Source organism: Balaenoptera physalus (genome assembly GCF_965194825.1).
Source record: "Balaenoptera physalus genome assembly, chromosome: 6".
NCBI lineage: Eukaryota > Metazoa > Chordata > Mammalia > Artiodactyla > Balaenopteridae > Balaenoptera > Balaenoptera physalus.
This window is the reverse complement of record NC_138885.1, coordinates 23,300,754-23,314,833: the sequence shown is the minus strand read 5'-3', so window position 1 is coordinate 23,314,833 and position 14,080 is coordinate 23,300,754.

Here is a 14,080-nt window from a genome sequence, read left to right as displayed (position 1 = left end):
TCACCGGAGAAGACAAGAATCGAGAAGACACAGGCCGCAAAAGCTTCAGTGCAGCCTTATTCACAATAGCCAAGACAGTGAAGGAATCAAAATGTCCAACAACAGGTGAATAGATAAAGAAGAAGTGGTCCATGTACACAATGGAATATTAGCCATGGAAAACAATGAACCATTGTTCTTTGAGGCACCACAAATGAGTCTGGAGATAATCACGAAACATGAGGTAAGTCCGAAAGCAAAAGACCTATATTCTATGATATCACTTACAGGCGTTATCTAATAACTGACACAAATGAACATATTTCCAAAGAGAAAGACACTCACAGATTTAGAAAACAAACTATGCTCATCTAAAAGGAAAGGTGGGGGGAGTGGATAAATTAAGGTTAGTGTTACTATATGTATACAAACACCTATTATATACATATCTCAAAAAGACCTACCATATAGAAGGGAGGTGTGCGGAACCCTCTGTAACATTTTACATGGGAAGGGGATCTGTACTTGAATAGACATATATAATGTACAAATGAACCAGATTGTGTACACCTCGGACAAACAATATTCTAAGCTTTACTCCAATTAAAGAAATTTTTAAAACCAAGAAGAAATAATGAGACATAAACTTATGGGGGTTTCTCCATGCACATTCCAATATAATTTACAACCTAGGAACACGACTTCCAGAAAGGCTCTGCTGCCCTAGTACCCAGATTTGGGAATGGAGGAATGCTGCCTGCTTGAGGCCACTTCCCACAACAGCAGCTTTTAACCCATTACTAAAGGTCACTAAATATGCACCACACTTGCAGTTCGGGAAATGAGACCTGCTCTCTAAAAAAATTCTGGGCTGGAAAATCGACCAAAAAATTTAACAGAGGGCAAGCTTCCAAGAAGACAATTTCAAGAATTATATTGTACTCCCAACTGTTTCCTTTTTTTAGCAGAAAAGAAAACGGCAGAGAAAAATGATGAGTTTTATGAATTTTCAAAGACATGAAAACCCAAAGTACAAAAACCTATCAGCTCACACCAGCCAGAAGGGCCATTAGCATAAATGCTGCAAACAATAAATGCTGAAGCGATTGTGGAGAAATGCGTACCCTCGATTCTAAGGGGGACGTGGTAAGAGCCACTAATGAAAACACAAAGAAGGTGCTTTGATAAGGGTAACACGGTGCTACCAGTCAATCAATCACACCCACTGCTGGGCCTATCACCTGAGAAAATGAGAATCAAAAAGTCACAGGCTTGGGGCTTCCCTGGTGGTGCAGTGGTTGAGAGTCTGCCTGCCAATGCAGGGCACACGGGTTCGAGCCCCGGTCTGGGAAGATCCCACATGCCGCGGAGCAACTGGGCCCGTGAGCCACAACCACTGAGCCTGCGCGCATGGAGCCTGTGCTCCGCAACAAGAGAGGCCGCGATAGTGAGAGACCCACGCACCGTGATGAAGAGTGGCCCCCGCTCGCCTCAACTACAGAAAGCCCTCGCGCACAAACGAAGATCCAACACAGCCAAAAATAAATAAATAAATAAATAAATAAATAAATAAATAAATATTAAAAAAAAAAGTCACGGGCTGGCAATCCTGCACTCCAACAATATTTACCATAGCCAACACTTGGAAGCAATGAAAATGTCCATCAACTGAGGAATGCACAAAGTAGAAGTGGTCCAAGTACACAGTGGAAGATTACTCCAATGAAAAATAAAAATTAAATTTAAAAATCGAACAAAAGTAAAGACACATCAGCTTGTGTGGGTTTGTCCGGGCACACTCCACTCTAATTTATAACCGAGAAACACCACAGGCCGCAAGGGCATTTCCCTAGTTACCAGGGTGGGGAACATAGAAAGGCTGCCACCCTCTGGCAGTTACCTGCAAAAACAGCTTTAAGGCCTGTGCTAATGGTCATTTCATAGGAAGAAGTAATGCAGGACCGTAAATGAAACATGCCCTCAATATGTCTTGAGGGAGGTAATGGCCAAAACATTTCAAAATGTGACACATACTTTAAGAGAACACTTTGAAGAACTAAGGGGTAATCACAGCTTGAAAAATAAAAAGGATATGCCTTAAAGCTCAGTTTCAACGGATTATGAGGCACATGCGAATTCAACCAAAAAGAGGTATCAGCTCACACTTGTCAGAAAAACCATCAGCAAGAAAACTACAAACAATAAACGCTGAAGCTGATGTGGAGAAATGCATACCCTCAACTTCAAGGGGGACGTAACTTGGAAAGGGCCACGAATGAGAACAGAATGGAGGTGCCTTAAAAAGGTAAACACTGAGCTACCATATGATCCAGCAGGCCCACTCCTCGACCTATAATCTAAGAAGAGAGAATTGGAAAGACACAGGCAGGCAAATCTGCATTGCACAGTATTACAATAGCCAAGATATGGAGGTAACCAAAAAGTCCACCAACAGATGGGTGGACAAAGAAGAACTCCTCCATGTATAGATGGAATATTCGCCAGTGAAAAAAATGAAACAATACCATTTGCAGCACCATAGATGAGTCTAGACGAAATCACACCACCTGTAGTAAGTGAGAAAGTAAAAGACACATATCCTATCATATCACTTTTAGGAGTTACATAAAAATTGATACCAATGAAGATATTTCCACAGAGAAAGGCAATCACAGATTCATTAAAAAACTTATGGTTCACCAAATAGAAAGGGATGAGGATTGGATAATTTACCATATTGGGGTTAACAGAGATATACAAACCATGTGAAATATATAATCACCAAAGACGTACGGAAGACCAGGAGAAGACTACTCAACATTGTGTCATAACCTACATGGGAAAAGGATGCGAGGAAGAATAGATACACGTATATGTGTGAAAGAACCACATTTGCCCACCTAGAACAAACAAACCATTGTAATCAAATTTGCTTGGATAAAAAATAAAAAGTAAATTATAAATATGAACAACAAGTAATGAGACATAAACATAAAGGGCTTTTTCCTGGCACATTCCATTCTAATTTACAACCTAGAACACCACTTCCATTAAGGCTCTGTTTCCCCAGTTACCAAATTTGGTAAAGGAGAAATGATGCCACCTTGTGGCCGTTTCCTGCAAGAGCAGCTTTAAACTCACAGCTAAGGGTCACTTAACATTCACAAGGACTCAGGGCTGTAAAGGACACCTGCCCTAAAAAATTGTGCTGAAGTAGGGAATGGACAAAAATTTCAAAACAGGCAAATGTTTCCAGAAGAGAGTATGAATATTAACGTTTTACTCACGCTCTTTTAAAAAAAAGGAAAATGGATAAAAGCTCAACCTCAGGGAGTGTTAGACCCATGCAATCTAATCTACAAAAAGTTTCAACTTACACCAGTCGACTGACCATCAGCAAAAAGTCTACAAACAATAAATGCTGACGGGGTTTTAGAGAACTGTGTACCCTCTCCCTGCTGGTGAGACGTAAAGGGGTAACGGCCAATAATGAGAACAGAAAGGAGCTGTGTTTAAAAGTAAAAATGGAGGTACCATTCAATCCAGCAGGCGCACCATTGGACCTCTCACCGGAGAAGACAAGAATCGAGAAGACACAGGCCGCAAAAGCTTCAGTGCAGCCTTATTCACAATAGCCAAGACAGTGAAGGAATCAAAATGTCCAACAACAGGTGAATAGATAAAGAAGAAGTGGTCCATGTACACAATGGAATATTAGCCATGGAAAACAATGAACCATTGTTCTTTGAGGCACCACAAATGAGTCTGGAGATAATCACGAAACATGAGGTAAGTCCGAAAGCAAAAGACCTATATTCTATGATATCACTTACAGGCGTTATCTAATAACTGACACAAATGAACATATTTCCAAAGAGAAAGACACTCACAGATTTAGAAAACAAACTATGCTCATCTAAAAGGAAAGGTGGGGGGAGTGGATAAATTAAGGTTAGTGTTACTATATGTATACAAACACCTATTACATACATATCTCAAAAAGACCTACCATATAGAAGGGAGGTGTGCGGAACCCTCTGTAACATTTTACATGGGAAGGGGATCTGTACTTGAATAGACATATATAATGTACAAATGAACCAGATTGTGTACACCTCGGACAAACAATATTCTAAGCTTTACTCCAATTAAAAAAATTTTTAAAACCAAGAAGAAATAATGAGACATAAACTTATGGGGGTTTCTCCATGCACATTCCAATATAATTTACAACCTAGGAACACGACTTCCAGAAAGGCTCTGCTGCCCTAGTACCCAGATTTGGGAATGGAGGAATGCTGCCTGCTTGAGGCCACTTCCCACAACAGCAGCTTTTAACCCATTACTAAAGGTCACTAAATATGCACCACACTTGCAGTTCGGGAAATGAGACCTGCTCTCTAAAAAAATTCTGGGCTGGAAAATCGACCAAAAAATTTAACAGAGGGCAAGCTTCCAAGAAGACAATTTCAAGAATTATATTGTACTCCCAACTGTTTCCGTTTTTTAGCAGAAAAGAAAACGGCAGAGAAAAATGATGAGTTTTATGAATTTTCAAAGACATGAAAACCCAAAGTACAAAAACCTATCAGCTCACACCAGCCAGAAGGGCCATTAGCATAAATGCTGCAAACAATAAATGCTGAAGCGATTGAGGAGAAATGCGTACCCTCGATTCTAAGGGGGACGTGGTAAGAGCCACTAATGAAAACACAAAGAAGGTGCTTTGATAAGGGTAACACGGTGCTACCAGTCAATCAATCACACCCACTGCTGGGCCTATCACCTGAGAAAATGAGAATCAAAAAGTCACAGGCTTGGTGCTTCCCTGGTGGTGCAGTGGTTGAGAGTCTGCCTGCCAATGCAGGGCACACGGGTTCGAGCCCCGGTCTGGGAAGATCCCACATGCCGCGGAGCAACTGGGCCCGTGAGCCACAACCACTGAGCCTGCGCGCATGGAGCCTGTGCTCGGCAACAAGAGAGGCCGCGATAGTGAGAGACCCACGCACCGCGATGAAGAGTGGCCCCCGCTCGCCTCAACTACAGAAAGCCCTCGCGCACAAACGAAGATCCAACACAGCCAAAAATAAATAAATAAATAAATAAATAAATAAATAAATAAATAAATATTAAAAAAAAAGTCACGGGCTGGCAATCCTGCACTCCAACAATATTTACCATAGCCAACACTTGGAAGCAATGAAAATGTCCATCAACTGAGGAATGCACAAAGTAGAAGTGGTCCAAGTACACAGTGGAAGATTACTCCAATAAAAAATAAAAATTAAATTTAAAAATCCAACAAAAGTAAAGAGACATCAGCTTGTGTGGGTTTCTCCGGGCACACTCCACTCTAATTTATAACCGAGTAACACCACAGGCCGCAAGGGCATTTCCCTAGTTACCAGGGTGGGGAACATAGAAAGGCTGCCACCCTCTGGCAGTTACCTGCAAAAACAGCTTTAAGGCCTGTGCTAATGGTCATTTCATAGGAAGAAGTAATGCAGGACCGTAAATGAAACATGCCCTCAATATGTCTTGAGGGAGGTAATGGCCAAAACATTTCAAAATGTGACACATACTTTAAGAGAACACTTTGAAGAACTAAGGGGTAATCACAGCTTGAAAAATAAAAAGGATATGCCTTAAAGCTCAGTTTCAACGGATTATGAGGCACATGCGAATTCAACCAAAAAGAGGTATCAGCTCACACTTGTCAGAAAAACCATCAGCAAGAAAACTACAAACAATAAATGCTGAAGCTGATGTGGAGAAATGCATACCCTCAACTTCAAGGGGGACGTAACTTGGAAAGGGCCACGAATGAGAACAGAATGGAGGTGCCTTAAAAAGGTAAACATTGAGCTACCATATGATCCAGCAGGCCCACTCCTCGACCTATAATCTAAGAAGAGAGAATTGGAAAGACACAGGCAGGCAAATCTGCATTGCACAGTATTACAATAGCCAAGATATGGAGGTAACCAAAAAGTCCACCAACAGATGGGTGGACAAAGAAGAACTCCTCCATGTATAGATGGAATATTCGCCAGTGAAAAAAATGAAACAATGCCATTTGCAGCACCATAGATGAGTCTAGACGAAATCACACCACCTGTAGTAAGTGAGAAAGTAAAAGACACATATCCTATCATATCACTTTTAGGAGTTACATAAAAATTGATACCAATGAAGATATTTCCACAGAGAAAGGCAATCACAGATTCATTAAAAAACTTATGGTTCACCAAATAGAAAGGGATGAGGATTGGATAATTTACCATATTGGGGTTAACAGAGATATACAAACCATGTGAAATATATAATCACCAAAGACGTACGGAAGACCAGGAGAAGACTACTCAACATTGTGTCATAACCTACATGGGAAAAGGATGCGAGGAAGAATAGATACACGTATATGTGTGAAAGAACCACATTTGCCCACCTAGAACAAACAAACCATTGTAATCAAATTTGCTTGGATAAAAAATAAAAAGTAAATTATAAATATGAACAACAAGTAATGAGACATAAACATAAAGGGCTTTTTCCTGGCACATTCCATTCTAATTTACAACCTAGAACACCACTTCCATTAAGGCTCTGTTTCCCCAGTTACCAAATTTGGTAAAGGAGAAATGATGCCACCTTGTGGCCGTTTCCTGCAAGAGCAGCTTTAAACTCACAGCTAAGGGTCACTTAACATTCACAAGGACTCAGGGCTGTAAAGGACACCTGCCCTAAAAAATTGTGCTGAAGTAGGGAATGGACAAAAATTTCAAAACAGGCAAATGTTTCCAGAAGAGAGTATGAATATTAACGTTTTACTCACGCTCTTTTAAAAAAAAGGAAAATGGATAAAAGCTCAACCTCAGGGAGTGTTAGACCCATGCAATCTAATCTACAAAAAGTTTCAACTTACACCAGTCGACTGACCATCAGCAAAAAGTCTACAAACAATAAATGCTGACGGGGTTTTAGAGAACTGTGTACCCTCTCCCTGCTGGTGAGACGTAAAGGGGTAACGGCCAATAATGAGAACAGAAAGGAGCTGTGTTTAAAAGTAAAAATGGAGGTACCATTCAATCCAGCAGGCGCACCATTGGACCTCTCACCGGAGAAGACAAGAATCGAGAAGACACAGGCCGCAAAAGCTTCAGTGCAGCCTTATTCACAATAGCCAAGACAGTGAAGGAATCAAAATGTCCAACAACAGGTGAATAGATAAAGAAGAAGTGGTCCATGTACACAATGGAATATTAGCCATGGAAAACAATGAACCATTGTTCTTTGAGGCACCACAAATGAGTCTGGAGATAATCACGAAACATGAGGTAAGTCCGAAAGCAAAAGACCTATATTCTATGATATCACTTACAGGCGTTATCTAATAACTGACACAAATGAACATATTTCCAAAGAGAAAGACACTCACAGATTTAGAAAACAAACTATGCTCATCTAAAAGGAAAGGTGGGGGGAGTGGATAAATTAAGGTTAGTGTTACTATATGTATACAAACACCTATTATATACATATCTCAAAAAGACCTACCATATAGAAGGGAGGTGTGCGGAACCCTCTGTAACATTTTACATGGGAAGGGGATCTGTACTTGAATAGACATATATAATGTACAAATGAACCAGATTGTGTACACCTCGGACAAACAATATTCTAAGCTTTACTCCAATTAAAAAAATTTTTAAAACCAAGAAGAAATAATGAGACATAAACTTATGGGGGTTTCTCCATGCACATTCCAATATAATTTACAACCTAGGAACACGACTTCCAGAAAGGCTCTGCTGCCCTAGTACCCAGATTTGGGAATGGAGGAATGCTGCCTGCTTGAGGCCACTTCCCACAACAGCAGCTTTTAACCCATTACTAAAGGTCACTAAATATGCACCACACTTGCAGTTCGGGAAATGAGACCTGCTCTCTAAAAAAATTCTGGGCTGGAAAATCGACCAAAAAATTTAACAGAGGGCAAGCTTCCAAGAAGACAATTTCAAGAATTATATTGTACTCCCAACTGTTTCCGTTTTTTAGCAGAAAAGAAAACGGCAGAGAAAAATGATGAGTTTTATGAATTTTCAAAGACATGAAAACCCAAAGTACAAAAACCTATCAGCTCACACCAGCCAGAAGGGCCATTAGCATAAATGCTGCAAACAATAAATGCTGAAGCGATTGAGGAGAAATGCGTACCCTCGATTCTAAGGGGGACGTGGTAAGAGCCACTAATGAAAACACAAAGAAGGTGCTTTGATAAGGGTAACACGGTGCTACCAGTCAATCAATCACACCCACTGCTGGGCCTATCACCTGAGAAAATGAGAATCAAAAAGTCACAGGCTTGGGGCTTCCCTGGTGGTGCAGTGGTTGAGAGTCTGCCTGCCAATGCAGGGCACACGGGTTCGAGCCCCGGTCTGGGAAGATCCCACATGCCGCGGAGCAACTGGGCCCGTGAGCCACAACCACTGAGCCTGCGCGCATGGAGCCTGTGCTCGGCAACAAGAGAGGCCGCGATAGTGAGAGACCCACGCACCGCGATGAAGAGTGGCCCCCGCTCGCCTCAACTACAGAAAGCCCTCGCGCACAAACGAAGATCCAACACAGCCAAAAATAAATAAATAAATAAATAAATAAATAAATAAATAAATAAATATTAAAAAAAAAGTCACGGGCTGGCAATCCTGCACTCCAACAATATTTACCATAGCCAACACTTGGAAGCAATGAAAATGTCCATCAACTGAGGAATGCACAAAGTAGAAGTGGTCCAAGTACACAGTGGAAGATTACTCCAATAAAAAATAAAAATTAAATTTAAAAATCCAACAAAAGTAAAGAGACATCAGCTTGTGTGGGTTTCTCCGGGCACACTCCACTCTAATTTATAACCGAGTAACACCACAGGCCGCAAGGGCATTTCCCTAGTTACCAGGGTGGGGAACATAGAAAGGCTGCCACCCTCTGGCAGTTACCTGCAAAAACAGCTTTAAGGCCTGTGCTAATGGTCATTTCATAGGAAGAAGTAATGCAGGACCGTAAATGAAACATGCCCTCAATATGTCTTGAGGGAGGTAATGGCCAAAACATTTCAAAATGTGACACATACTTTAAGAGAACACTTTGAAGAACTAAGGGGTAATCACAGCTTGAAAAATAAAAAGGATATGCCTTAAAGCTCAGTTTCAACGGATTATGAGGCACATGCGAATTCAACCAAAAAGAGGTATCAGCTCACACTTGTCAGAAAAACCATCAGCAAGAAAACTACAAACAATAAATGCTGAAGCTGATGTGGAGAAATGCATACCCTCAACTTCAAGGGGGACGTAACTTGGAAAGGGCCACGAATGAGAACAGAATGGAGGTGCCTTAAAAAGGTAAACATTGAGCTACCATATGATCCAGCAGGCCCACTCCTCGACCTATAATCTAAGAAGAGAGAATTGGAAAGACACAGGCAGGCAAATCTGCATTGCACAGTATTACAATAGCCAAGATATGGAGGTAACCAAAAAGTCCACCAACAGATGGGTGGACAAAGAAGAACTCCTCCATGTATAGATGGAATATTCGCCAGTGAAAAAAATGAAACAATGCCATTTGCAGCACCATAGATGAGTCTAGACGAAATCACACCACCTGTAGTAAGTGAGAAAGTAAAAGACACATATCCTATCATATCACTTTTAGGAGTTACATAAAAATTGATACCAATGAAGATATTTCCACAGAGAAAGGCAATCACAGATTCATTAAAAAACTTATGGTTCACCAAATAGAAAGGGATGAGGATTGGATAATTTACCATATTGGGGTTAACAGAGATATACAAACCATGTGAAATATATAATCACCAAAGACGTACGGAAGACCAGGAGAAGACTACTCAACATTGTGTCATAACCTACATGGGAAAAGGATGCGAGGAAGAATAGATACACGTATATGTGTGAAAGAACCACATTTGCCCACCTAGAACAAACAAACCATTGTAATCAAATTTGCTTGGATAAAAAATAAAAAGTAAATTATAAATATGAACAACAAGTAATGAGACATAAACATAAAGGGCTTTTTCCTGGCACATTCCATTCTAATTTACAACCTAGAACACCACTTCCATTAAGGCTCTGTTTCCCCAGTTACCAAATTTGGTAAAGGAGAAATGATGCCACCTTGTGGCCGTTTCCTGCAAGAGCAGCTTTAAACTCACAGCTAAGGGTCACTTAACATTCACAAGGACTCAGGGCTGTAAAGGACACCTGCCCTAAAAAATTGTGCTGAAGTAGGGAATGGACAAAAATTTCAAAACAGGCAAATGTTTCCAGAAGAGAGTATGAATATTAACGTTTTACTCACGCTCTTTTAAAAAAAAGGAAAATGGATAAAAGCTCAACCTCAGGGAGTGTTAGACCCATGCAATCTAATCTACAAAAAGTTTCAACTTACACCAGTCGACTGACCATCAGCAAAAAGTCTACAAACAATAAATGCTGACGGGGTTTTAGAGAACTGTGTACCCTCTCCCTGCTGGTGAGACGTAAAGGGGTAACGGCCAATAATGAGAACAGAAAGGAGCTGTGTTTAAAAGTAAAAATGGAGGTACCATTCAATCCAGCAGGCGCACCATTGGACCTCTCACCGGAGAAGACAAGAATCGAGAAGACACAGGCCGCAAAAGCTTCAGTGCAGCCTTATTCACAATAGCCAAGACAGTGAAGGAATCAAAATGTCCAACAACAGGTGAATAGATAAAGAAGAAGTGGTCCATGTACACAATGGAATATTAGCCATGGAAAACAATGAACCATTGTTCTTTGAGGCACCACAAATGAGTCTGGAGATAATCACGAAACATGAGGTAAGTCCGAAAGCAAAAGACCTATATTCTATGATATCACTTACAGGCGTTATCTAATAACTGACACAAATGAACATATTTCCAAAGAGAAAGACACTCACAGATTTAGAAAACAAACTATGCTCATCTAAAAGGAAAGGTGGGGGGAGTGGATAAATTAAGGTTAGTGTTACTATATGTATACAAACACCTATTATATACATATCTCAAAAAGACCTACCATATAGAAGGGAGGTGTGCGGAACCCTCTGTAACATTTTACATGGGAAGGGGATCTGTACTTGAATAGACATATATAATGTACAAATGAACCAGATTGTGTACACCTCGGACAAACAATATTCTAAGCTTTACTCCAATTAAAAAAATTTTTAAAACCAAGAAGAAATAATGAGACATAAACTTATGGGGGTTTCTCCATGCACATTCCAATATAATTTACAACCTAGGAACACGACTTCCAGAAAGGCTCTGCTGCCCTAGTACCCAGATTTGGGAATGGAGGAATGCTGCCTGCTTGAGGCCACTTCCCACAACAGCAGCTTTTAACCCATTACTAAAGGTCACTAAATATGCACCACACTTGCAGTTCGGGAAATGAGACCTGCTCTCTAAAAAAATTCTGGGCTGGAAAATCGACCAAAAAATTTAACAGAGGGCAAGCTTCCAAGAAGACAATTTCAAGAATTATATTGTACTCCCAACTGTTTCCGTTTTTTAGCAGAAAAGAAAACGGCAGAGAAAAATGATGAGTTTTATGAATTTTCAAAGACATGAAAACCCAAAGTACAAAAACCTATCAGCTCACACCAGCCAGAAGGGCCATTAGCATAAATGCTGCAAACAATAAATGCTGAAGCGATTGAGGAGAAATGCGTACCCTCGATTCTAAGGGGTACGTGGTAAGAGCCACTAATGAAAACACAAAGAAGGTGCTTTGATAAGGGTAACACGGTGCTACCAGTCAATCAATCACACCCACTGCTGGGCCTATCACCTGAGAAAATGAGAATCAAAAAGTCACAGGCTTGGGGCTTCCCTGGTGGTGCAGTGGTTGAGAGTCTGCCTGCCAATGCAGGGCACACGGGTTCGAGCCCCGGTCTGGGAAGATCCCACATGCCGCGGAGCAACTGGGCCCGTGAGCCACAACCACTGAGCCTGCGCGCATGGAGCCTGTGCTCGGCAACAAGAGAGGCCGCGATAGTGAGAGACCCACGCACCGCGATGAAGAGTGGCCCCCGCTCGCCTCAACTACAGAAAGCCCTCGCGCACAAACGAAGATCCAACACAGCCAAAAATAAATAAATAAATAAATAAATAAATAAATAAATAAATAAATATTAAAAAAAAAGTCACGGGCTGGCAATCCTGCACTCCAACAATATTTACCATAGCCAACACTTGGAAGCAATGAAAATGTCCATCAACTGAGGAATGCACAAAGTAGAAGTGGTCCAAGTACACAGTGGAAGATTACTCCAATAAAAAATAAAAATTAAATTTAAAAATCCAACAAAAGTAAAGAGACATCAGCTTGTGTGGGTTTCTCCGGGCACACTCCACTCTAATTTATAACCGAGTAACACCACAGGCCGCAAGGGCATTTCCCTAGTTACCAGGGTGGGGAACATAGAAAGGCTGCCACCCTCTGGCAGTTACCTGCAAAAACAGCTTTAAGGCCTGTGCTAATGGTCATTTCATAGGAAGAAGTAATGCAGGACCGTAAATGAAACATGCCCTCAATATGTCTTGAGGGAGGTAATGGCCAAAACATTTCAAAATGTGACACATACTTTAAGAGAACACTTTGAAGAACTAAGGGGTAATCACAGCTTGAAAAATAAAAAGGATATGCCTTAAAGCTCAGTTTCAACGGATTATGAGGCACATGCGAATTCAACCAAAAAGAGGTATCAGCTCACACTTGTCAGAAAAACCATCAGCAAGAAAACTACAAACAATAAATGCTGAAGCTGATGTGGAGAAATGCATACCCTCAACTTCAAGGGGGACGTAACTTGGAAAGGGCCACGAATGAGAACAGAATGGAGGTGCCTTAAAAAGGTAAACATTGAGCTACCATATGATCCAGCAGGCCCACTCCTCGACCTATAATCTAAGAAGAGAGAATTGGAAAGACACAGGCAGGCAAATCTGCATTGCACAGTATTACAATAGCCAAGATATGGAGGTAACCAAAAAGTCCACCAACAGATGGGTGGACAAAGAAGAACTCCTCCATGTATAGATGGAATATTCGCCAGTGAAAAAAATGAAACAATGCCATTTGCAGCACCATAGATGAGTCTAGACGAAATCACACCACCTGTAGTAAGTGAGAAAGTAAAAGACACATATCCTATCATATCACTTTTAGGAGTTACATAAAAATTGATACCAATGAAGATATTTCCACAGAGAAAGGCAATCACAGATTCATTAAAAAACTTATGGTTCACCAAATAGAAAGGGATGAGGATTGGATAATTTACCATATTGGGGTTAACAGAGATATACAAACCATGTGAAATATATAATCACCAAAGACGTACGGAAGACCAGGAGAAGACTACTCAACATTGTGTCATAACCTACATGGGAAAAGGATGCGAGGAAGAATAGATACACGTATATGTGTGAAAGAACCACATTTGCCCACCTAGAACAAACAAACCATTGTAATCAAATTTGCTTGGATAAAAAATAAAAAGTAAATTATAAATATGAACAACAAGTAATGAGACATAAACATAAAGGGCTTTTTCCTGGCACATTCCATTCTAATTTACAACCTAGAACACCACTTCCATTAAGGCTCTGTTTCCCCAGTTACCAAATTTGGTAAAGGAGAAATGATGCCACCTTGTGGCCGTTTCCTGCAAGAGCAGCTTTAAACTCACAGCTAAGGGTCACTTAACATTCACAAGGACTCAGGGCTGTAAAGGACACCTGCCCTAAAAAATTGTGCTGAAGTAGGGAATGGACAAAAATTTCAAAACAGGCAAATGTTTCCAGAAGAGAGTATGAATATTAACGTTTTACTCACGCTCTTTTAAAAAAAAGGAAAATGGATAAAAGCTCAACCTCAGGGAGTGTTAGACCCATGCATTCTAATCTACAAAAAGTTTCAACTTACACCAGTCGACTGACCATCAGCAAAAAGTCTACAAACAATAAATGCTGACGGGGTTTTAGAGAACTGTGTACCCTCTCCCT